This window comes from Bufo bufo, chromosome 7, assembly GCF_905171765.1.
Source record: "Bufo bufo chromosome 7, aBufBuf1.1, whole genome shotgun sequence".
Classification (NCBI taxonomy): Eukaryota; Metazoa; Chordata; class Amphibia; order Anura; family Bufonidae; genus Bufo; species Bufo bufo.
Genome location: NC_053395.1, coordinates 171011864 through 171038844, shown reverse-complemented (window position 1 = coordinate 171038844; position 26981 = coordinate 171011864). Strand labels below are relative to the sequence as shown.

Genomic DNA, 26981 nt, shown 5'->3' with positions numbered 1-26981 from the left:
CCGGATTTTTGGCCGGAGCAAAAAGCGCAGCATGCTGCAGTATTTTCTCCGGCCAACAAACGTTCCGTACCGGAACTGAAGACATCCTGATGCATCCTGAACGGATTACTCTCCATTCAGAATGCATTAGGATAATCCTGATCAGGATTCTTCCGGCATAGAGCCCCGACGACGGAACTCTATGCCGGAAGACAAGAACACAAGTGTGAAAGAGCCCTTAAATGGGCTCAATGCTGGAAAATAACTGATCAGGCATATCCCCCCATGCATTCTGAATGGAGAGTAATTCGTTCAGGATGCATCAGGATATCTTCAGTTCAGTCTTTTTGACTGATCAGGCAAAATATAAAACCGCAGCATGCTATGGTATTATCTCCGGCGGAAAAAAACTGAAGACTTGCCTGAATGCCGAATCCGGCCTGCACATGCGCAGACCGAAAAAAAGGTGAAAAAAAAAAAAATGCCGGATCCGTTTTGCCGGATGACACCGGAAAGACTGATCAGTCTTACAAATGCCATCAGTTGGCATGCGACGCAACTGCTTGCCGGTTCACTCTGCCGCAAGTGTGAAAGTAGCCTTACCGGAATGCCGGATCCGGCATTAATTTCCATTGAAATGTATTAGTGCCGGATCCTTAATTAAAATTGCCGCATTAACGGATCTGTTCTTCCGGTCCGCATGTGCAGACTTTTAAATCTGTGAAAAAAATAAATACCGGATCCGTTTTTCCGGATGACATTGGAGAGACGGATCCGGTATTTCAATGCATTTGTCAGACTGATCCGCATCAAATACCGCATTGAAATACCGGATCGTCTCTCCGGTGTCGTCTGAAAAAATGGATCCGGTATTTATTTTTTGGCATTTTTAAAGGTCTGTGCATGTGCGGACCAGAAGAACGGATCAGTCAGTGTGTCAATTTTAATGCCGGATTCGGCACTAATACATTTCAATGGAAATTAATGCCGGATCCGGCATTCCAGCAAGTGTTCAGGATTTTAGTCCGGAGAGAAAACTGCAGCATGCCACGGTATTTTCTCCGGCCAAAAAACGTAAGAGGGACTGAACTGATGCATCCTGAACAGATTGCTCTCCATTCAGAATGCATTAGGATAAAACTGATCGTTTTTTTTCCGGTATTGAGCCCCAAGGACGGAACTCTATACTGGAAAACAAAAACGCTAATGTGAAAACTGATCTGTTATTTTGATCATCAGTTTGCACTAAAAATAACTGATCTGTCTTTTTTTTATTTTTATTTTTTATTTTTTTTAGCACCATTTATGATCAGTTTGTGTCAGTTCCATCAGAGATCGTAAAAAAAAAATTAAAATAATGATCTCCCAAAATAACCGATCTCTGACGGAAGTGTCACAAACTGATCATAACTGACATGATATCAGTGATGCTGCAAATAACGGATCTTTTTTTTTCTCGTTATTTTTCTGTGCTTTTACGGAAGCCTTCATTTGAGTGAAAATTGCGTGATGCGGCACATAAATATGGAGCTGGTTTTGGATGTCATCTTGCTGGAAGGCCTTGTTATGAGACATGTTGGTAGAGGAAAGGTTAGCCGTTGGTACCTGCGGTTTATGGAGATGGGTGTGTCTTAGTCAGTGGCTGATGCCAAGACGCTGATTTGCTCGGCATCGGGATTCCGGAACTTAAAGCGGTATTCTGCTTATTTCCGCAGGATAGGAGATAAATTTTCGATATTCGGTCTGACCACTGGGACCCCCACCCATCACAAAAATGGGTGCCTTATATCCTGCATGCCCCCCCACTTAGATGAAGGGTGCGGCAGGTCAAGCAGGCACACTGCTGCTCCATTAATCTCTGTGGAACTGCCGGGGATTGCCGAGCACAGAGCGGGGTTGGGCCCATTGGGATTCAGTATTATTATTATTCCAGACCCCCAGATATCATATAGCAGGCATGCTCAACCTGCGGCCCTCCAGCTGTTGCAAAACTACAACTCTACATGATAAATGCCACTTGCTGAAATGAGAAAACCCCTTTAACTTTCTCTACATGATAAATGCCTTTGGATGAGGTGAGACAACACCTTTTGAAGTAACCGGAATACCCTTTTAATGATGCTCAGGAGGGAAAAGGAAAAAGCCAATTGGCAATCTGAGACCTCATAGTGTTCCCTTCGGGCCGGGTTCTTAAGCATAGGGACATTTCCACACCTTTGTGGATTCGGGCCTTTGCAGCTTTAGGCTCCATTCACACGTCATCAAAATGTGTCCGCATCCTTTCCGCAATTTTGCGGAAAGGGTGCGGACCCATTCATTCTCTATGGGGACGGAATGGTTGCGGACAGCTCACAGTGTGCTGTCTGCAGCCGCAATTGCGGAGCGCTGCCCCGATTTTGGGTCTGCAGCTCCGCAAAAAGATAGAGCATGTCCTTTTCTTGTCCGCAGCTTGCGGACAAGAATAGGCATTTCAATGGGGGTGACGGGCTGGTGTGTTGCGGACCCGCAATTTGCGAGTCCGCCACAAATCACGGACGTGTGAATAGAGCCTTACATATGATCATCTGCAATACCAGATGGGATTTCTGCTGAACATGTGTGATGATCACGTGTGACATGAAGAGTGGATGTACAGGACATCTCATGTAGACCACTGCTCAGCGCCTCAAGTTCCCCCAACTCGGGAGCACGCGCTGCAGGCGCACGGTGCTCCACACAGAGATGTGAGGAGCATAATTTATCCACTTTAACAAGGACAGCATCATAATGGAGACGTGGTACAAAACGACATATGGGAGCGGGCTGCGGTGTACCGTGCCTCCTAGGATGTAATGCATGTAGAAGTGTCACTTTATAGTGCGTGCGGATATATTGACTTTTTCATTGACCTCTATGCAAATTCTACATTATCACTGCTTTCTGCCTTTTATACAGAGCTGAGCGGCAATACGTAGGCGTCACTTATCCGCAGTAGCTGTCTGTAAGGCCATGTTCACACACTAGAAACCCAGATCTGCAACATAATCCACTTGTGTAGAATTGGTATTTTCCCGTGGATGTCGCCATTTGTAAGGGTAAAATCAGTAAGGGAATTGGGGGCAAGTCTATGCCAGAATATGGCGTGCTGCAGATTTTCTAATTCACAGCATACCCTCAAATCTGGGCATATATTTTATCTGCATCATACGTACGGGCCTTCAGTAACTCCGTTTGCTTGTACTGTACTTTGCTGCAAGCTTTCAGTTCGGAATCTGTCCTGGACACCCTGCGTAAATGTATTAACTGTGAACATGACTTTAAAGAGGAGCTGTCTAAGTGACTACTTGCATCCCCCATGGAATAACAATACTGGAGCATCTATTCTTACAACTCTGTGAGGTGCCGTTCCTTGATGATTTCTGCTAGAGGTTAAAGAATGAATGGCTGGCAGTTTGTAATAAAGGTCCAGACGGGTGTTACCAGGTAGAGACACACTCCCTATATGGTAACACCCATCTGGACCTTCATTGCAAACTGCTAGTAATTCATTCATAACTGAATAATAAGGGAATGGCGCATCACAGGGCCATAAGAATAGATGCTTCAGTATTGTTATTACAGGGAGGATGCATGAGGTTACTAGGGCCTCTTGCGCACAAACGTAAGGGCTCCGTGCCCGTATTGCGGACCGCAAACGGCGGGTGTGCAACATATGAGTACTGGCAATGTGTACTCCGTGCTGCAGCTGTGGGCCCATTGACTTGAATGGGTTCTCAATCCGCAAGATACGGCCAAAAATGGTACATGTCTTATCTTTTGCAGAGCAGACCCATGGACCAGAAACCCTACGAAGAGCTTCCGTGGGCTTTCGGATCCGTGCCTCAGCACCACAAAAGATAAAACATGCCCTATCCTTTGCCGTATCTTGCGGATCGCGGACCCATTCAAGTCAATGGATCCGCATCAGCAGCACGGCGTGCACACGACCGGTGCCCGTACATGGCAGACCTCTATTTGATGCACGCAGTACGGGCACAGAGCCCTTACATTTGTGTACCTGAGCCCTGTACATAACTGATTAGCTGTGGATTTTCTGCAGTGTTTCTGCTTCTAATCTGCAGCAGAAAAAGTGCACCACAGGGTGTGTTCACATGCTGCGGATTTTGCTGTAGAAAAGCTGCAGATTAGGCCACATGCACACAACCGTGGTGTGTTTTGCGGTCCGCAAAACATGGATGGCATCCGTGCGCGTTCCGCAATTTGCGGAACGGCACGGACAGCCTTTACGTATAACTGCCTATTCTTGTCCGCAAAGTGTGGACAAGAATAGGACATGTTATATATATTTTTTTTTTCCGGGGCCACGGAACGGAGCAACAGATGTGGACAGCACACGGAGTGGGGTCCGCATCTTTGCGGCCCCATTGAAGTGAATGGGTCCGCATTTGGCGGCTCAGATGCGGACCAAAACAACGGCTGTGTGCATGAGGCCTCATTCTTTTGCATTGGAAAGGGTGAAATCTGCAAATTAACATTCTGCAGATTTAAAATCCGCACCCCAGGTCAGTTTCTGCTTCAGATTTTTCTGCCACCTTTGGCTAAGAATTGCTGAAAGCTCTTTAACTTGGCTAGTGCTGTACAAAGCTGCAGATTTGCCGCTGCTAATTTGCAGCTAATCAGTCATGTGTGAACCCATCCTGAGGCCTCTGTACACGGTCTTGACACAGCAGGCAATTATTGGGAGTGAGCCGTTAATTTACGATAATTGCCTGCTCTCATCATAGGAGGTGAGAGCTACATTCACTTGCAGCAGTCTTCTCCTGAGTATTGGGATGAGGGATTGCTGCTGTGATTGCTCACCCCCATAGAAGATCAGTGTTTCTGGGCAGCAGGTTCCTGTTCACACAGCACGATCTGCTGCTCGGAAACAATGATTTCGGTGACTGCGTCAGCGATGGTTTCACCTAATGAGCGAGCATTTGCTCGTTCCTCGAGTGATAGGTGGCTCTTTTACACTGGGTAATTATCGGGGACAAGAGTTCACAGGAATGCACCCTACCAATAATTGCCTGATAGTTTTTTAGTTAAAGGGCATCTGTCAGCAGATTTGTCCCTATGACACTGGCTGACCTGTTCCATGTGCACTTGGCAGCTGAAGGCATCTGTGTTGGTCCCATGTTCATATGTAAATTCACACTAAATAAATTTGAATAAGTAGACGTTCCAAGTTCATATGTGTCCGCATTGCTGAGAAACATGATGTTTTAATATATGCAAATGAGCCCCTAGGAGCAATGGGGGTGTTACTGTTACACCCAGAGACTCTGATCTCTCTCTGCAACTGCTGTGCCCTCTGCACTTTGAGTCACACAACCAGGTAGTGATTATTTTTTCACTGCCTGGTCCTGTCATTCACAGTGAAGAGGGCACAGCAGTTGCAGAGAGAGCAGAGCCTCTAGGTGTAACAGTAACGCCCCCATTGCTCCTAGGGGCTCATTTGCATATATTAAAACATCATGTTTCTCAGCAATGCGGGCACATATGAACATGGGACCAACACAGATGCCTTCAGCTACAGGTCAACCATTGTCATGGGTACAAATCTGCCCTTTAAACTTTTATTTTTTGTGTTTTTTATATTTCTGAATTTTTTTTTTAAGGGTAAGTTTCCACTGTGCATAACTGCAGATTTTCTGCAGAAAAAAAACCCACCTATTCATCTGGACAAAATTGGCCACAATTGACATGCTGCAGATTTTAAATCCACACCACATATCAAGTTATGTGCGGATGTTGTTGCAGAGACTGTCCAGAGCGGGTGGATTTCTAATAGTCTCATAACTCCCACTTTCCCTCTCTGCTTTATCCAGCCAGGAGCTATGTCCTCTGCACTCGCTGAAGTGCAGGATGCACCTGAAATGCAGCATCTACTGTGTGACGTTTCCTGTGCGATCACAACATGCTTTTACCTTAGAAGCCAGCGATCTCCATCACGACTGGTGTTTTTGCCGTGTGCACCATGTGGCGGGTGTAGTAGTTTGTAGAAGTGGTGGAGCAGAACTATTTTACCTGCTTCTGCCCCTTGTGTGTGCCATTTAGTCAGAATCCTGTCGGGTCGTGCCAACTTTTTTTTTTCCTCTGACATTGCGAAACACGCAAAATATTAGGGCATATGCACATCACAGAGGTGGTGGTCCCTCACTTGGGACTTTGGGTTCCCAAAATAGAGAGCTGCTAGCGAGGAGTTACTCTTGTTCTGGCAGACTTGACTTCTCTGTGATACAGATGTAGCAGAGTTAACTGTCACACTTGGTGAGTTATCACATCTAGTTAATGTGGTTGGCTGTGACTGTTAACCCTGCTACATCTGTATATGGATTCATACATTTTCTAGTTGGAGTTGAAGGCAGCAATGTATGCTGCATTTAGGGCTCTATACTCTCCACATATGGAAGTCTGCTGGTCAGTGGTGGTATCCCTTGTGTGTGATCTGGCAGTAGCCCAAGTGGTACATTGGCAAACAGAATTGTGGAAATTACTGTCAAAACCTGTGACACTGTTTTACATTGAACCATGGCAGTGCGTGTGGGCAGCTCTCTGCTGCCGCAGCCATGGCCGTGCGTGTGGGCATTCTGCAGCCCTCTTCGTTTGTATGAACTAAGGCCAGGTCTGTTAACGTCTGCGATGTGGTTCCCATCTGTAATGGCACCCATAAAGAAGTGGCAGCTGCTTCGCACAACATTTCCCACTGCACCCTATTAACTTACAACAGGGTCCATTGGGTTCTGCCAAAGTGCCAGCAGTTTTGGCAGGAAAAATAGCACAGCAGCATGCTGTATCCCATCAACTACGAAATATAATACCTGCTGTTCTGCATGGCAGTATTCTCTTATGAGGGTAACCATAACTTCACAGATGCCCGGATCCAGGTAAGGGCAGCCTTCTAACTGCTGACCATATAGGTGAAAGGAGCGAAGTCGGTGCCGATTGTGCATTGTGTGTATGATCTCCACGTGGACTCAATTGTCCTGATTTACTAATGTGTCTGTGCCCAAAATTTGTCTAAAGTGTCTTGATTTGGCGCATCTAGGGTTTCCACGCTTTTTTTTTTTTTTCAGACCTGATAAGGGGGTGTGGCTTAATGGAAATTGGATAAGGCCTAAGAATCTCCATTTTGCTCCAAACTTGTGCCAGAACTCCGAGGCAAGTTGGCGCGGTGGGAGGAGGTGTGGCTGCTGTTGGCGCAGTGGAAGGAAGCAGCGGCTGCAGTTGGCACGGTGGGAGGAGCCTAACAAACATCTGAAGCGCAGGAGAGGCACAGAGTAGAGCAGCGCCGGCAGTAACCAGAATACTGGAAATAATCAACATGGGCAAGATTATGTTTTTTTTTCGTTTTTCAATATTTTTTTGGGATTAATCGCCTTACCCCTACCGTCCCGTCTTTCCTTTGCCATGTTTAGCTCTTCCCATCTTTTGTAATGAATACGTAGTAAAAGCTCTGGCCGCAGTGGCAGATGTTAACTGCAGCGTGTTCACAGGGAGCAATCACCTTGTGGCTAACCGTGCTCTTAATAGCAGGTATCGCCGCACTATCACAGTGCCAGGCTGACAGACCACACAACAATTACATCCTTACTGTACTCCAAGCGCCTGCCTGATTTAAAGGGATTAATTCTATGCTGCGATGTTGAGTACTGTTATTATTCACGTCCTGTTGCTTAAGGTGGCACCGAAGTTATTAATTTTTGTAACGTTCTGTTGTGTAGTGGCGCTTAGGCTGTGCGTTAGATTATGTTCTCCGTGTATCACCCTCTATGCATTGCTAGAAATGGCTGTAAAAAGAGAATCGCTGCGGCCCGCTGCTAGACGAGGCGTTAGTATGACGAATGCTCTACTTTCTCGCTGTCTGAGGTTACAGATGGGAATCGTGTCATCACGTTAGTTACTTCCTTCCTGACCTCACAAAAGGCAGGTGGGTTATTTCCCTGGATCAATTCAAGGCTGAATTCACACTGCGTTCGTCATGTACTCTGGGCGTACACGCTGGTAAATGTTCCCGACCAGTTTGCTGTTGTGGCCCTAGATTTTAGTCTGTGCATGAACGGGTGTCCTTGTGGTCTACGTTTTGGTTGGGTCACGTCAGGATTACTTTTAACACATTTGTATAAAACTTAATGTGGTATCTGTGTTGGTGGCATTGTTGGGGCCCATTCACACTTCCTGGATTCGATAAAGGTTTAGGCCTCATACACACAAACGTATTTTCTTTCTGTGTGTGTTCTGTTTTTTTGTTTTTGTTTTTGTGGACCGTATATGGAACCATTCATTTCAATGGGTCCGCAAAAAAAAAAAACGGAATGTGCTCCGTATGCATTCCGTTTGCGTATTTCAGTTTTTCCGTTCCATTCAAATATTGAACATGTCCTATTATTGCCTGGATAACGGACATGGATAGTACTGTTCTATTAGAGGCCAGCTGTTCCATTCCGCGGACCGCAAGACACTGAAAAAGCCATACGGTTGTGTGCAATAGGCCTTTTTCTGACATGTCTGTTTTCATGACTTCTTGCCTTCCCCATGTAATAATGATTCTGGAGCATCTATTGTTATGATTCTGTGCTGTACGATTCCTTTATTATTCCTGCGAGATGTTGTGAATGAATTTCTAGTATTCTGTAATGAAGGTCCTGATGGGTGTTACTAGTTGGGGTTGTGCCCCTGCACAGTCTGACACTGGCAGCACCGATTGGAGAATATCAGACCCCCTCAGCTGGTAACACTCTAGCTAGCAATGCATTCGTACCTTCTAGCAGGAATAATTAAGGAATGGCACATCATCAAGTCGTAAGAATAGTCGCTCCAGAATTATTACATGGGGATTGTAAGTAGTTGCTAACACAGACACCACAGGAGTTATAGTCAGTAGTGTCTGGCGGGCAGGCGGCACCATCCGGCACAGCCTGCCGCTGAGCTGTGGATATGAAACTAGCATTAGGCATCATATGAAGAGTCCTGTTACTGATTACCAGTTGTCTGTGTGTGCACAGTCCTGCAGACATGGCTGTCATTCACTGCGTAGGACCGCCTACTGGACTCCTAAGCCCAGAATGAGCAGGAGTTTTAAGATCTGCTTGTCCTGGAAAGCTATCTGCTCATCTCCTGCTGAATATTTGCTGTAGAAATCCAAGTGGTAGCCTCAAATGTCTACCGCAGATGCCTTGGGCAAATCTGACACGTGTGAACATACCCTAAGGGCTCATGCACACGACCGTATGTATGATGCGGAAATGGAATGCACATGGAGTAATTTTTTATTTTTTTGCAGCATCGTTGAAATTAATAGTTCTACATACAGTCCGCAACAAAAGCGGAATGGACAGCAAATACATTCTTGTGCATGAGCCCTGGCACCTGTACACCTGTATAGTATTACTATTAGGCCTCATGCACACGACCGTTGTGTGTTTTGCGTTCCGAAAATTGCGGATCTGCAAGACATGGATGGCATCCATGTGCGTTCCGCAATTTGCGGAACGGCACGGATGGCCATTGATAATAACTGCCTATTCTTGTCCGCAAAATGGACAAGAATAGGACAGGTTATATTTTTTTTGCGAACAGAATGGAGCAACGGATCCGCATCTTTTGCATCCCCATTGAAGTGAATGGGTCCGCATCCAAGCCGCAAAAACTGCGGCTCGAATGCGGACCAAAATAACGGTCGTGTGCATGAGGCCTTATATGAAGGGGTCTGGATTGCAATACCAAGCACAGCCACTATGTGATGTGCAGCGCTGTGCTTGGTATGCAGTGAGGAGGCTCTTCAAACAGCTGATTGGTGGGGATGTCGGGAGTTGGATCCAGTTGGATCAATATTCTACATGCAGAAAACCCCTTTAACTCAGACAGCCCCTTTAAAACAGACCCGGTATGATATGCATTACTATGTAGCCTGCTGGTATTATACTACTCGCATAGCACACTTATCACACATTTTCCAAGTACTTCCTACTTGCGTATTTCAGAAGTAAGTGACATTAATATTTAATTTGGGGTCATAGCTGTGCATTTTAATGATCTTTTACTTAATTTTTTTATTTTTGGTGCTAATCTCACTCATAATGTGAAAGTGTTTAATATGCTTCTCCTGATATAGCCCATAGGTGTAAATGACTGTGTGCACGCCAGGGGATATGTTAGGTTAGGTAAATGTGACCGCCTCCCTAGCTATAAAACACTTGGAGAAGTTTTACATATTTTTTTTTATTCTTTCTCTTTTAAATCTCTTTGATTTTACGTAGAAAGAAACTTAAGCTTTGTGAGCAGACTGTCTGAAGCAGAAGACTACTGTAGAGCAGTGGTATTTAACTGGTGGCTCTACAGCCATTGCTAAAACCCCCATCATGCTCTGACAATTGCAGGATGCCCGGGTAGTAGTTGTAACAGGTGCGCTGCAAGGGGGTACTGAAAATAGCTGCAACACTGGTACATCTGGGAATGGCTATGATTCCCCCCCTATTTTGTAGTCTGTGAATTGAGATGTCTTATTTACAGTACAACAGGTTTTTTTTTTCTTCTCCAAAACGCTCTACAGCTTTGAGAGTAGGCAGAATGTTTTCCTTCACTGACTGAAGTCGGAGATCTTGAAAATTGAATAGAAACTCGTATTATATGAGAATGTTTCCTAACTTTACTCCATAGGCTGCGTTGGCATCGGCGCCGTAGGCTGCGTTGGCATCGGCGCCGTAGGCTGCGTTGGCATCGGCGCCGTAGGCTGCGTTGGCATCGGCGCCGTAGGCTGCGTTGGCAGCCTCCATGGCACATTGTGACAGATTTTAGGGGATAGTAATGGTTCAGCAGCTCCCTGTTCTCATTCGGTGGTGCCTGCAGGCGCCTGGTGGTGTCCGCTGAGCAGAATCCAGATTGGAAAGACCCTTTATGATAATGCCTGGGATGCGAAGTTGGGCATGGCTATTTTTATTTTATTTTTTGTCACTGTTAACTAGAATTTCTATCTGGATTATGATGATGCACTTCCACTAAACATATTAGAAATGCAGAACTGAAATGTGTAATGTGGTTTTGTTGGGGATAAGCAGAAAATAGATTGGGGAAGGGACGGGGTGCTTATCATGTACTTGCAGTCCCTTTAATACTAAACTTGTGTGTGTGGTGACTCAGTTTTGTAGAAATAACCTTGTCTCCCAGTGTGTCATGTAGTAAACATACTGTTCCGTTTCTGGTGACTGGATGATGTAAGAAGGGGGTTGGCGTTCTTCTTGTAGTACATGGGCATTGTGCACCTCTGGTGTTACAGCTTGTCACATTGAATATCATCCATTGTTGTCTGTATGAGCAGTTAGGTAGAAGGTATTGGTTATTTTTTTATCTCATTTGGTATTTAGGTTTTGGGACCTTTCTGAATGATAAAACCTTCTTTGCACACCGTGTTTATTCCTCTTATCCCTATACATTAAAGCCGTGTACAATTTTTCAACCATTTTTTTTATTCCTCTAAGGCAGTGCTTCTCAAATAGTGGGGCGCGAGGCTCCGTAAAGGGGGGCTCGTTTGACCTCGGCAAACACTGTCATATTGGATGTCCAGATCGGATTATCCGACTCACTCGCAAGCGGCGTCCCACACGGCGTCGGTTGCCTAGCAACTCTAGGGCTGGAGAGGGGGAGCAGCGCGGCGCGATCACTGGAGATTGTCCCAGCGCAGCCCCAGTAGCAGCCCGACGCGGAGGACCACGTGACCGCCAACGCACGTGACACATGCAGAGGACCCGTGGAGACATACAGGAATCAATACGCCGGTTCCTAGTGCCACTCACAGAGGAGAAAGAGCAGGACGCCGGCATGTCATCAAGGCAGAGTCGCAAAGATACATCCGCAGCATCACCAGGTGGGAAAACAAGAGCTGAAGCACAGAAAGAACATAAAGAGCAGGGGTCAAGGAGAGGAGGTAGGACAAACAAAATCTGATAATAAAACTGAAAAGGGGAAAATAAATAGTAACCAGGGGATGGAGGAGGAAAAAGTATACGAACTAGAAGGCAGTACCCTGGATCAAAAGGAGGAGGGGGAAGGTGCAAAAAGACCGCTCTGCAGGTAAACTAAGCCCTGAAGGTAACCTAGATAAAAAAGGGCATAATAGCAGGAATGCAGGAGTGGAAGGGGTACAAAGCACACCGCAGGAGGATACCAATAATAAGGTGTACTATAACAATTTTATAGACAAATGATACTATTTACAGTTGCGCGGGGGGCGCGAAATGTTTTCTTCTTCCTAGGGGGGGCATGACAGAAAATAATTGAGAAGCACTGCTCTAAGGCCTCATGCACACGACCGTTGTTGTGGTCCGCATCCAAGCCCCATTTTTTGCGGCTCGGGTGCGGACCCATTCCCTTCAATGGGGCCACAAAAGATGTGGATAGCACTTCGTGTGCTGTCCGCATCCGTTGCTCTGTTCCGTTTTGCGGACAAGAATAGGCATTTCTACAATGGGCCGCCAGTTCCGACATGGGCGGCTTCCATTTTTTGCGGATCCGCAGTTTGAGGACCGCAAAAAAACGGAACGGTCGTGTACATGAGGCCTAATGCAGGGGTGGCCAACCTGTGACTCTTCAGCTGTTGTAAAACTACAATTCAAACCATGCCCTGCTGTAAGCAGATAGTTATAGTCTGAGCATGCTGGGAGTTGTAGTTTTGCAACAGCTGTAGAGCCACAGGTTCGCCATCCCTGCTCTAATGCATCTAAAAAGCAAACTGAGGTAAAATTACATATAGCCTTCATTAGCAATTTTGTGCAAGAAAATTGTAGACTAGCACATCCAAGTCACAGGTGCACATCCAAAAAGCTAACATGCAGACGGCAAACAAAATATGGCAGCACACTGGTATACAGTTGCAAGAAAAAGTATGTGAACCCTTTGGAATGATATGGATTTCTGCACAAATTGGTCATAAAATGTGATCTGATCTTCATCTAAGTCACAACAATAGACAATCACAGTCTGCTTAAACTAATAACACACAAAGAATTAAATGCTACCATGTTTTTATTGAACACACCATGTAAACATTCACAGTGCAGGTGGAAAAAGTATGTGAACCCCAAGACTAATGACATCTCCAAGAGCTAATTGGAGTGAGGTGTCAGCCAAGTGGAGTCCAATCAATGAGATGAGATTGGAGGTGTTAGTTACAGCTGCCCTGTCCTATAAAAAACACACACCAGTTCTGGGTTTGCTTTTCACAAGAAGCATTGCCTGATGTGAATGATGCCTCGCACAAAAGAGCTCTCAGAAGACCTACAATTAAGAATTGTTGACTTGCATAAAGCTGGAAAGGGTTATAAAAGTATCTCCAAAAGCCTTGCTGTTCATCAGTCCACGGTAAGACAAATTGTCTATAAATGGAGAAAGTTCAGCACTGCTGCTACTCTCCCTAGGAGTGGCTGTCCTGTAAAGATGACTGCAAGAGCACAGCGCAGACTGCTCAATGAGGTGAAGAAGAATCCTAGAGTCTCAGCTAAAGACTTACAAAAGTCTCTGGCATATGCTAACATCCCTGTTAGCGAATCTACGATACGTAAAACACTAAACAAGAATGGATTTCATGGGAATATACCACAGAGGAAGCCACTGCTGTCCAAAAAAACATTGCTGCACGTTTATAGTTTGCATAAGAGCACCTGGATGTTCCACAGCAGTACTGGCAAAATATTCTGTGGACAGATGAAACCAAAGTTGAGTTGTTTGGAAGAAACACACAACACTATGTGTGGAGAAAAAGAGGCACAGCACACCAACATCAAAACCTCATCCCAACGGTGAAGTATGGTGGTGGGGCCACCATGGTTGGGGCTGCTTTGCTGCGTCAGGGCCTGGATGGATTGCTATGTTCGAAGGAAAAATGAATTCCCAAGTCTATTAAGACATTTTGCGGGAGAACTTAAGGCCATCTGTCCACCAGCTGAAGCTCAACAGAAGATGGGTTTTGCAACAGGACAACGACCCAAAGAATAGAAGTAAATCAACAACAGAATGACTTAAACAGAAGAAAATACGCCTTCTGGAGTGGCCCAGTCAGAGTCCTGACCTCAACCCGATTGAGATGCTGTGGCATGACCTCAAGAAAGCGATTCGCACCAGACATCCCAAGAATATTGCTGAACTGAAACAGTTCTGTAAAGAGGAATGGTCAAGAATTACTCCTGACCGTTGTGCATGTCTGATCTGCAACTACAGGAAACGTTTGGTTGAAGTTATTGCTGCCAAAGGAGGTTCAACCAGTTATTAAATCCAAGGGTTCACATACTTTTTCCACCTGCACTGTGAATGTTTACATGGTGTGTTCAATAAAAACATGGTAACATTTAATTCTTTGTGTGTTATTAGTTTACGCAGACTGTGATTGTCTATTGTTGTGACTTAGATGAAGATCAGATGACATTTTATGACCAATTTGGGCAGAAATCCATATCATTACAAAGGGTTCACATACTTTTTCTTGCAACTGTACATGCAAACAATAGAACTAGGGATTAGAGATTATTCTGGATTACAGTAGTACTATACGTGAAAAATGGAAGCTCTTTGCGCACATTTTTGATCGGACGTCATCTACTAACATCAAGGTGGCTTCTGCAGATGAGTACCTAACACTAACTGAACTGCCCGCCCATCTGGCCAGGGCTTCTAAGCAGAGTATAAATGTAGCTGGTTCCTACACCGCCCTGGACATTGTAGGCTTAGGTTAGGCCCAAGAGAGGAAGTTCTGTTAGTGTTAGGTACCCATCTGCAAAAGCCACCTTGACGTTGGTAGATGGGCCCGACACACGCTTAATCATAAATGTGCTAAAAGAGCTTCCATTTTTCATGTATAGTAGGTATATTACCACTTTAATCCAGAGTAATCCCTAATCCCTAGTTCTATTGTTTGCATGTATAACATTTTGTAATATTTTGGTTTACAGTTGCTGTTCAGATATCCTGAGGGATAGTTCATCAGTATAAAATTCTCGGGAAAACCCTTTTTAAGTTTGCTGCACGTTATCTCTCATTGAAATCTGTGCTGGTGAGACGTGTTTCCACACTGAGACCAGTTCTGTGGTGTTGGCTTGGTGGTGCCCTAGGCAAAAAGTTAAGGATTTAGCACATCACAATGATTACTTATAACTATTGCTCTGTCTCTTCAGACCTGGTCTGAATAGTCAAGAAGTTATCTTCTATGGATTAAAGTAGGGATCGACCGATATTGATTTTTTAGGGCAGATACCGATAATTTGTGAACTTTCAGGCCGATAGCCGATAATTTATACCGATATTCAGTGAAAATTGCATTTTTGAAAAAAAAAAAATTCCTACACACATCTGCTGAAAATAAATATTTTTATTGTTAGTGTGTGTGTGTGTGTGTGTATATATATATATATATATACATTTATATATATATATATATATATATATATATATATATAAATATTTTTTTTTTTTGTAAATCTTTCTTTTTTATTTACTTAATATTTTGGTGTTTATTTTTTTACTAACTTTTGTCCCCCTTAGGGACTAGAGCCCTTGTCCTATTCACCCTGATAGATCTCTATCAGGGTGAATAGGAGCTCACACTGTCCCTGCTGCTCTGTGCTTTGTGCACACAGCAGCATGGAGCTTACCATGGCAGCCAGGGCTTCAATAGCGTCCTGGCTGCCATGGTAACCGATCGGAGCCCCAGGCTTACACTGCTGGGGCTCAGATCGGAGGAGGAGGGGAGAGGGGACCCTGTGGCCACTGCCACCAATGATTAAAACTGGGGGGGGGGGGGGGGGGGGCTTGGGTGGGGGGCGCACTGCGCCACCAATGTTTTTAATACTGGGGTGGGGGGCGCACTGCGCCACCAATGTTTTTAATACGGGGGTGGCTTGGGGGGCCACACTGCGCCACCAATGAGCATAAATCTTTCATTTATTCATATACAGGAGGCAGGAGCTGGCTGCAGAATTGCATAGCCGGCTTCCGACCTCTATGAGCGGTAGCTGCGATCCGCGGCACCTGGGGGGTTAACTACCGCAGATCGTAGCTACCGCTCATAGAGGTCGGAAGCCGGCTATGTGATTCTGCAGCCAGCTCCTGCCTCCTGTTCAATTTGAATGAGTAAGTCGACATCATTGGTGGAGCGGTGGCCACAGCCCCTTCCCTCCTCTTGTCTTCTCTCCTCCCATTGGCGGCAGCGGCATCACAGGGGGGGAGGGAGACACTGCTTCCTTCTCCCCTGTGCTGCTGAGGGAACACGGAGAGCGCTGAGAGCAACGTGATCTGTGTTCCCCATACATTATCGGAATATCGGCAAAATAGATGCCGATACCGATAACTGTCAAAATCCTGAATATCGGCCGATAATATCAGAGAGGTGGACATAGAAATAAGTAAAAGATCAAGCAGATGGTGGCGCTATACAGATAGATTTTATTGAATAACACAGTGGCTATACTAAATTTTTAATTGCGTGCAATTACAAAAGTATTCAGATCCTGGTTTGGTTTAACGTCTGTGTCACAGATAACCTACTCTTGCGGGGTCTGTCCTGTGACTTTGCCTTTTTAAAATCCGTCATTGCTGTTTGCGTAAAGCCTCCACTTGTGCTGCCTTCTGCAAATTCTGCCTGTTCCTCATCTGCTTTGCAGAAACCTTAATGTTTTTATAAGAAGAATAAAAAAAATAAAAATCTTCACTTCTGATTTCCTCTTGGAAAATGAGTCATGACTGGTCAAAATTGTGTACCTTGCGGGAGGTAACAAATCTAGGAATTAGGCTGTTCTTTTAAAGGTGCAAAGTGTAGGTGTAACCATTTCCTCAAAAGAAAATAACCTATAATTTACTTACAAGGGTATATTTTTAGTCCTTGTGGCAGCTGGTTGCCAAGGATCAGCGCAAGATTGTTAGAGATATTACATGTTGATTTACATTATACGCTTGTGTTCTTGTTTTTATTTTATTCTATTATATCCACAAAATAATGTACAGAGCACTTCCTGGAAGCCCGTCTCAGACCTACCAGAAAATCCGAAACCTTTCCTGCACAAGACTGCAGTATAAGGGCATGGCCACACCATCAGGTTTCCTGGTGCAGTTTTGGAAGCCAAAACCAGGAGTGGATTAAAAGAAGAGGAGATGTCAGGCTAGGTCTACACGGCGACGTGTCACGCGACGATAAGTTGGACGACAGGTAAGGCACAACTACACTGCAACATTTGTCGCACCAATGTCGCGCGACAATTTTTATAATGATAGTCTATGGTGTCGCAATGCGACATGCTGCGACGCGACAGTCACAGAAAAATCCATCTCGAATGGATTTTTTGCGACTGTCGCGTCGCATGTTGCATTGCGACACCATAGACTATCATTATAAAAATTGTCGTGCGACAAATGTCGTCGTGTAGACCTAGCCTTATACTTTCTCTTCTTTTATGATCCACTCCTGATTCTGACTTCTAAAACTGCATCAGGAAACCTCACTGTGTGGGCTTTTTTTGCGGCCCGTATGCGGAACAATTTCGATAGGTGCACACCAGAGATGCTCAACCGGCGGCCCTCCAACTACAACTCCCATCATGCCCTGCTGTAGGATGTCTAGGCTTGCTGGGCGTTGTAGTTTTGCCACAGCTGGTTGGGCATCCCTGTTCCACACAAAAAAATGAGTTATTCCATGTGCATTCCATTTCCGGATGTCCGTTCCTCAAAAAAATGTCCTATTATTGTTCGCTTTACGGACAAGGATAGTACAGTTCTATTAGGGGCCAGCTGTTCTGTTCTGCAAAATACGGAATGCACAGAGTCGTCATCCGTGTTAGTAATTTCACACCTATTAGATCTGATGCCTGATGTGACGATGGATAACCTATGTAGCTCCTCCCCTATGTTACACCCACGCGGAGCTTAGATGTGAACAGTCCTCAATGTGGGCCTGCCTAGAAAAGCAGCAGCTTTTGGGGGCCATAAAGACACTGCTAAGTGTTGTCTGTCAAAATTACTGGTGACCACCTTTTTGTTTCCTCCATCTGATCGATAAGTATTGATCACTGAAGCCAGTTACTGGTCTCAGCGCTCCTGTTTGAATGGCAGGTGACCGCTGAGGCCAATGATTGACTGCAGAGGTCATGTAAACCATGAACATGATGTCATTGCTGTAGAATTGGCAGGGACTGGAGCAGAGCAATATTTAAATGGGGGAGTTTATCAGGCGGGCGCTCCATGTGCCAGTCTTGATCTAGTTCGCACCTACGTTATTAAAAGGCACAAGCCTCTTAATAAATGAAGAGCACTTCTGCCACTCCGTACAACAAAAAGTCAAATCTGTGTCTTCTATGAGCTATAGAAGATTTGAGCTATAATTTATGTCAGCTTCTGCCCATGCCCCTATCCCTGAGCCTTGCTCACGTCAAAGTACGTTGGATAGGTCACCAATATCACATCAGGGCTGGTCCGAGTCTCTGCACCCTCGCTGATTGGCTGTTTCTGGAAGCTGCGGCACTCATCGGAGCCCTGGTGAGAATTGTGGCCTTACCAAGCATAGTGCCATACATCATGTAGCGAGTGTTGCTTGGTATTGCAGCTGAACCCCATTGACTTGAATGGGGCCGATCTGCAACTAGCCTGGGAAGAGGCTGCGGCACTTGCAGAGCACCCTGCCTCTTCCAACAGCTGATTGGCGCGGGTCCTGGGTGTCAGACCTCCACCAATCTGATATTGAAGATAGATCATCAATTTAATTCCCGGATAACCCCTTTAAGACCTTTTGCAGATGTCAGTGAAGCATGGACGTGTGCTGTCTGTGGTCTGCATTGACAGCCCACGTGCCCGTTGACTTTAATTTGCGCATCAGTGTCTTTCCACAGACCGTGGCGACTCCATGGAAGCAGGATCTATTTTTGTCCGTGATTATAGATCCTTTATTCAAATTAAAGTGCATGGATCCGTGAAAACCATAGACACAACACAGGTGCCATCCTTGTTTGGTCCGTGGTATCACTGACCATTGGTAGGAGACGGTCTGGAAATACATTTTCAGCTGAGCAGTGTTTGTGGAATACGGATGACACACAGAGAGAAAAAAACGGACGCACGGACCAAACAAGGATCCTTTGTGGATAAAACACTGACCGTCTTGTCAATAATATCACGGATGTGTGAATGAGGCTCAGAGTTATTCCATTTGATATAGCACATGGTCTTGGTTATATAGTGTCCCATCTAGATGTTATGGCAGCAGGCTTCCAAACCTGGAGACCTTGACAACATCAGTGACGCCCTATTGTGCTCCCTGCACCCAGATGGAGAGGCTTTGGCTTCTTCTAATGCACAGGTTTGGTTCATTACAGGGGATGACGGCGTAAACTAAACCAAGGAGGGGATTGTGATGTGGAGTCAAGTTGTCACTCGGCGTAGGCTACTTTCACACTTGTGTTGTTAATTCCACTATTGAGATACAGCAGAGGATCTCCATACCGGAATTAAACGGATCCATTTTGATCTTGCGCATCAAGGTGCATCCGTTCAGTTAGGATTCTTGTGTGAAATCAAAACGGAAAAAAATTGATCCGTCACTAAATGCATCAAAAGGAGTGGGTGACGGCTCCGTTTTTTTAGGCTCCTATAAAAACGGGTCATTCACCATTGACTTACATTGAAGGATCCGGTCACAAAACTGAATGCTGCCGGAATGGAAGACATCCTGATGCATCCTGAACTGATCTCTTTCCATTCAGAATGCATGAGGACTAAATAAACTTTTTTCATATATTCTTTTTTTCCCCCCCGTATTGAGATCCTCTGCCGGATCTCAATACCGGAAAAAAAACAACACAAGTGTGAAAGTAGCCTTACCATACAACCATTTTACCAAAAATGCAGCCTGTTCCATGTGAACAAGAACATGTGATTTGTCTTAAATCGTTTTAGAATCGTTCCCGTGTGTCTAAAATGAAAAACTGAGTTTGAAAATAGTTTTTATTATATTTTTGGACTCCAGCTCCTATGCAGACCTATGTGTTTCCATGGTAACAAGCTTCAGTATCTCTGTTGAATCAATGTCAGGGTCCATACTGCTCTCACCCTCCAGTGGGCTTTCCATCAGTGGTATATGTTTTGATGCCTGAAAACTGTACGTATTCCACAATGGATCGCTCAGGGCAAAGGCATTTTTTGGAGATCCAGTGACGTACCGGGGCTCTCCATGGGGCTGCCAGGAACCCCGGTGACGTCACCGAACACCCTGCCCTTGCCCTGCGCAAATTAGCGCAGGGCAAGGGAGCGCATCGGATGCTACGATGCTAGCCTCAGGGGGCTGCCTGGGTGAAAATAAGGGTATGTCTGGGTTCAGCTCGGAACCCGGACAACCCCTTTAATGATCTATCGTCAGGATAGGTTATCCATATCAGATCGGCAGGGGTCCGAAACCTGGCATCCCCACCAATCAGCTGTACGGAAGCGGAAGGCGCACTGGTGCCGTTTCCCTACTCTCTTCCTGCTCGCTGCTGCTATGTATATGGCGAGCAGGAAGGTAGGCGGCCTGCGTGCGCCTTCCTTTCATACTGATCGTGTCGGACCTCAGCCGATCTGATATTGATAACCTATCCTGAGGATAGGTCATCAATATTAACAGCCCGGAGACCCCCTTTAACATGGTAATATATAGGTCTCCATAGAAACTGTAGACACAAAATAATAGGCTTTTATTTTTTATTATTGAAACTATTTTCAAAATGTCTTGCCCTTTTCTCAGTTAAAGGGGTTGTGCAGTGCTACAATATTGATGATCCCTATCCTTGGGATAGGTCATCAATATCACATCGGTGGCGGCACAGTGTAATTACAATTGTCCATCCCATTCACTTGAATGGTACAAGCAGTGGTAATCACACTGCGCCGCTAGACGACGCGCAGGTAATTTTAAAGAGGAAGCAGCGCTTGCACAGCTGATCCTTAGGGTGCTGGGATTCAGACCTCCACCAATCTGATAGTATTGACCTGTCCTGAGAATAGGTCCTCAATATCGTACCACTGCACGACCCCTTTAAATTTTGTAATAAAAGTTTACTCCTACTATGCCAACACTTGCTAAAATATCGGAAAGGAGATCAGCTCTCCTGACTTGGCTTTTAAAAAAAATAAAAACTATAAAGTAATACTTACTCTTTTTTTATTACGGTACTCTGCATTGTTCCTTTCTTTTTGTTCTTCCAACTGGAAATCTCCCTTCCCAGTCTGATCATGTCAACACTGATTGGCCAGCGGCAGACTCTGCAGAGACACCCCCCCCCCCCCAACTGGTAACACCCAGCTGTCAATTCATTTTAAATTTCTTGTAGGAGGAACAGCACAAAGTAGCAGTCTAAGTAAAGGTGCTTCAGAATTTGTCATTTCATGTGGACTAAAAGTGCTTACTGAACCAGCCAAGTCCGGAGCGCTGCCCGGTCCTCTTTAACATTTCAGTGGCCGCCGCTCGTTTCTGCGTGGGCGCTGATCGTATCCTTGTGTAAATAAGTAATGGGTGGAAATGTTCTACGAAGGGTCACTTGCCGGTTAAGTCTTCTCTTGACATGTGTCTCCATGGTGCAGCTGATGGCACTGGTTCCTTCATTGTCTCTGAAATTGTGATGATTAGTATTTGGCGAGCGGGGGATTATAGCTGGAAAGGTACGGACAGTACGACAGGTCGTGTGTGTCCTGATGACAAGTGCTGGAAACCTACCGACTTGATGTTCTTTAAAAACACCCGCTGCGAACTTCTGCTACTTCTGTTTTCAGCCCCTTTTAACTTCCTCTATTTTAGATAATGGGTCGCTGGGGTGAAAGCAGACTGCTGAAAGTTACTGGAGTCGCACTGGTAACTTCATACTGGGGAAAATAACACTGTTCCCAAACTGTAGGATGAAGTGTTCAGAAATCAGGACCTCCTTGGTCTGTAGGTCGCAGAGTTGCTGCTGTTCAGCAGAGGGCGCAGGCTATGCTGCGCGGTACTGCCGCCCTGCTGCGAGCGCTCTACACTGGGGGCGATGCCCCAGCGTCCTTGTGTGGGTAGCGGGCCCAGCTTTCTCGTCCCCCTGCCGGGGGAGCTTCTGCAGTCGGATCATCGCGTTCAATAATGGCTGGAATCACACCGCGCTATATTCCGCTCTCGAAACCGGTTGCCAGGGTGACCAAAAACTATTTGCTTCAATCCAGTTTTTCCCCCCCCCAGACAGGCTGCAATTTAAACCTTCAAAATAATTATTTGGCACGGTGTGAAGTTTCTGTACAGACGAGGTGCACATTTCTCATGGAGAGTGGGCAGAGCTGGGCTGCTTTACAGATCATCCAGCACTTGTGAAAGAGATGTAATGAGTTGGTGACATTGTCTACGCGGCACCACGTAAATGCTTCCCCTAGAACAAAACAGGCGGTAATGTGTTTGCGCCATGTGTGTTGATCGCAGACATCATTCTGTTTGTTCTACCTATTGCCCAGAGTTTTTTTTTTTGGGGGGTTTATTTTTTGTTTTTGAAGGGAGGGGACTCAAAGGAAGGGCGTTTAGAAATTGTAGTACCCCTGATTAAAAAATAAATAAAAAAAAACCCTCAGTGCAGAAGAACTGTCTGTCCCTGTATACAAAGCAGTTTTGGTCAATCTGATATCTCTATTTACACCTCAGAGTGGTAAACATGTTTTGCATCAGGTTTATGACCCTTTTTGCATCGCTTTGCAGGAAACGCTGTGACTTTGGATGCGCCAATGTGATTCAAAATTTTTATGAAAAATAAGCCAAACCAATAGGGTTGTGTAAAGTTACAAATGTCTTTAAAGGGGTTTCCCGAGATGTTTATACTGATGACCTATCCTCGGGATAGGTCATCAAGATGTGATCGGTGGGGGGTCCGACATCTGGGACCCCCGCTGATCAACTGTTTAAGAAGGCACAGAGCACCGCTGCTTTCTCTATGCACCGCTGTACATTGTATAGTGCGATGAACGTGAAATCACACGGCCTAGGAAAAGTTGCACGAAGGCCGCGGTGCTACTGCCAGCACCAATGCCTTGACAGCTGATCGGCGAGGGTGTCGGGAGTGGGACCCCCGCCAATCAGATACAAATAACCTCTACAAGAGGGTAGGCCGTCAGTATAAACATCTTGGAAAAACCCCTTTAATTTGTTTGAGATCTGTCTACCAAACAGTACCCCGCCGATCACCTGTTTGTGAAGGCACTAGCACTCAGCAGTAGCGTAGCGGCCTTCCCACAGCCTTCCCTATGTTTAATCACATGGTCTAGACCAGGGATCAGCAACCTCCGGCACTACTCCAGGTGTTGTGAAACTACATATCCCATCATGCACACTTGCTTGGCTGCTCTCTAAACTCCCACACAAGTGGAAAGAGCATGCTGGGAGTTGTAGTTTCACAAAAGCTGGAGTGCCGAAGGTTGCTGATCCCTGGTCTAGACTCTAGGCGCATCTCAGTCCTATTGAAGTGAAAGGGGCTGAGCTGCAATACCAAACACACCCTCTATACAATGTACGGCGCTGTGCTTGGTGAACTGAGAGGAAGGCTGCATCCCTACTGCGATCACCAGTGCCTTCTCAAACAGCTGACCGGCAGGGGTCCTGGGTGTCAGACCCCCACCAATCACATACTGATGACTGATCCTGAGGATAGATCATCAGTTGAAATATCTTGGAAAACCTCTTTAAGGCCTCTTGCACACGAATGTGTGCGCCCCGTGGTCGTGCTGCGGGCCGCAATGCACGAGAACTGTCCGTGGGGCAGCCGCAGCGGATCGCGGACCCATTCACTTTAATGGGTCCGCGATCTGGCCGTTCCGCAAAAAGATAGGACATGTTTTATCTTTTTGCGGAACTGAAGTACGGGACGAAACCGCACGGAAGCACTCCATAGGGTTCCGTTCCGCACCATTCCACATCTCCGGATTTGCGGACCCATTGAAGTGAATCTGTCTGCATCCGTGATGCGGAATGCCCACGGAACGGCACCTATGTATTGCGGAGCCGCAAATGCGTTCTGCAATACGGCAACGGGGCGCACACATTCGTGTGCAAGAGGCCTAAAGGTGTACCAAATTTATCTTCCAGCCACTGTGATAAATCAGAAGCATCTTTAGTGTCTAGTCATTCTAAAGAGACTGTCCGCAGCGGATATGGCACTGGGTCACAGTCATGTGATCCGGTTTGACGCAGGGAGAGCCGCCTTGGCAGCAATGGAGGGGATCAGGTAAGGGAGAGTTCACATCGCCGTTATTTCTCCGTTCTTCTGATTTCGTCAGAAGAATAGAAAAATAAAGGAAAAAATTTATTTTGTAAAAAAAAAAAAAAAAAAAAAAAAAATGATCCTGGGCGTCAGTTATCCACATTTGGAATCTGTTTGAGATCCATTATTTTAGACGGAAGTAAAAGTCCCTGTGGGTGAACAACCCCTTTTAAGAGTCTGATTCGTCTGTCTAAATATAAACCATAAAAAGATGCAAAAATGTAAAATTAGGATTCAGTTCACTTAATGAGTCCTTCTGATCTTCCAAGTGATTCGTGTGTGCATCTCAATGAAAAGCATAGTTTTTAAATAATTGATTTAAAACCGTAGTAAGCCTTGCAGCCCGATCAACAAGATTTCCTCTTACCGTAATTCAAAGAAATCGCCATTTTGGATGGATTTGTCAAGCTCGCATATAATATCTCTTTCTCTGATTTTTACTGCAGTGATAGTCGTTGGTAATTTGGTCCTGAGTATGTGTCACAGTGTGAAAGCTCTGAATATTTACTGGCCCAGTAGGACAGGAGCGCTGCGGAGATGCTTGTGTGTATGTGCTGTAAAATGCTCCATTATTTTTTATTTTTTTTATATATTTTTTCCATTCAATCGAAATGGCGCCTCGTCAAGAATGCTGCATTAATTATTTGTAACCCGTAATTATAAACCTGATACATTTTGTGCTGCAGCTATATAATTTCTAGTACCAAACAGCCAATGCGTAATTATTTGTTTAGCGTTGGTGCTTTGTGCTGTTTAGAAGCTAGATTTTTTTTGAATAGAAGGTATTTTTTTTTCTTTTATTTTAGACATGGATTATGACTTTTTTTTCTTTTATATCTCCGTATGGTGCGTGTGACTGTGTGCTTGCCTAGGCTGGCTTTACATGCTATAATTTTTCAGTTGCGATATTCAATGCAAACTTTTTTCATCCTGTAAATAGATCTCATATACCGTAGTTCAGAAAGCATTTTGTATATGCCTCGTACGCCCGACCGTATGTATTTTGCGGTCCACAAATTGCGAACACCGACCCTGTTGCATTCACATTTTTCAAGCAAATATAGGACGTGTTCTGACCACGTTGTATGTCTGATCCGCAAAGAGAGAGGACGCGTCCTCAATGTTTTCTTGCTTTTTGTAAAATGTTTAAAAACAATAAAAATTATCGGATTGAAAAAAGGATACACCCTCAAAATGTAGACTACTGACCTATTAAAGCGATCCTTATTTTGTGGATGCGCGGTTTTCAGACCGCAATATGGAAACGGTCGTGTGCATGAAGCCTGGCAGTGATGTTTTTTAGTGTTTTTATTTGTATTGGACCTCTACCAATGAATACAATTTCAGTACCTTAGTATCCACTGACAACATTGGTGGTCTGTATGAGTTCATGACGATCTACAATATAACCAGCGATCGTACCCAGCAAACTTCAGGTTAGCTCTGAGATTTGTCTCAGGGCTCATGCCCACGAACGTAAGGGCTTTGTGCCCGTGCTGCGGACCGCAAATTGCAGTCCGCAATGGACAGGCACCGGCCGTGGGGCAGCCGCATGCGGATCCATTCACTTGAATGGGGTCCGCGATCCGCATCCGACGGTCCGCACCGCAAAAAAGTAGTGCATGCACTACTTTTTAACGGTGCGGAGGCACAGCCTGAAACGCCACATAAGCACTCCGTAGTGCTTCCGTAGGGTTCCGATCCGTGCTTCCCCACTGCATCTCCAGATTTGCGGACCTAGTCAAGTGAATGGGTCTGCATCCGTTATGCGGAATGCACATGGCTGTTGACCCGTGTATTGTGGAACCGCTGTATGCGGTCCGCAGTACGGGCACGGAGCCTTTACGTTCGTGGGCATGAGCACTCACTTTAAGTTTCTGTTGCTGGGCTATGCTTGGGGCTCATTCAGACCAACGATTTTCCCATCCCAGTAACAGCACCAACTGGACACTGACCTAATTCAAGTCAAAGGGTCGGTTCAAATGAGCAGTTTTCTGCACCCGAACCATTGGTCCGTGCCTAAAAAAATCTGAGCATGCGCCATCCAGCTCTGATTTTTATGGTAAGTCCCAAATGAATGCGTCTGCAGGAAGAACAGGAAGCTCACTGGCGCCACCCATTTGCAATCTGTTTTAAATGGAACCTATCACCATAAAAATACACCGCAAGCTGCCTGCCTCATGCCATAGAGCAGGAGGAGCTGAGCAGATTTCTATAGAGTTTTATGGGAAAAGTTTCAGTATAACTTGTATTTTATACATCTAAATCTCTGATTCTGAGCTAAGGAGCCCAGTGGACGGTCCTAACCAGTGACTGACGGCTATCTGTGTATACATACGCACAGGGTAGGCCATCGCTCATTAGGACCCCTCACGTGACTCCTAACTAGATACTACATCTGTCCACTCTCATAGGGGACCTCCTCTGTATTTGTTTCAGGGGTCTCTGCGTTATCCCCCAGGCGAAGAGACACTTACTTATTCCCTATCCTGTGTGTGGGAGAGGGGGGGGAAGGGGGAAGGTATATTGACACATTTTAGCCAAAAATGGTACGCATTTGACCTCCGTTGGGTAAATGAGGCCCTGTGGATATGTTGATTGTATGCGCCGAAGACTGTATGCTGTGTAAAGGTTGGCGAAAGGCCCCTGTACACATGAGGCTGCTGGTGCCCAATCCTGCTGATTTTGGTGAGAACAACCAACAATCTAATGTGTATC

The 26981-nt window shown here is 45.5% G+C and overlaps 1 protein-coding gene across 3 annotated transcripts in view; it reads left to right on the top strand.

Annotated features, from left to right (window-relative positions):
- HDAC4 (histone deacetylase 4) overlaps window positions 1-26981 on the top strand; it is a 181954-nt gene that overhangs the window by 5261 nt on the left and 149712 nt on the right. The gene's annotated exons all lie outside the window — the stretch shown is intronic.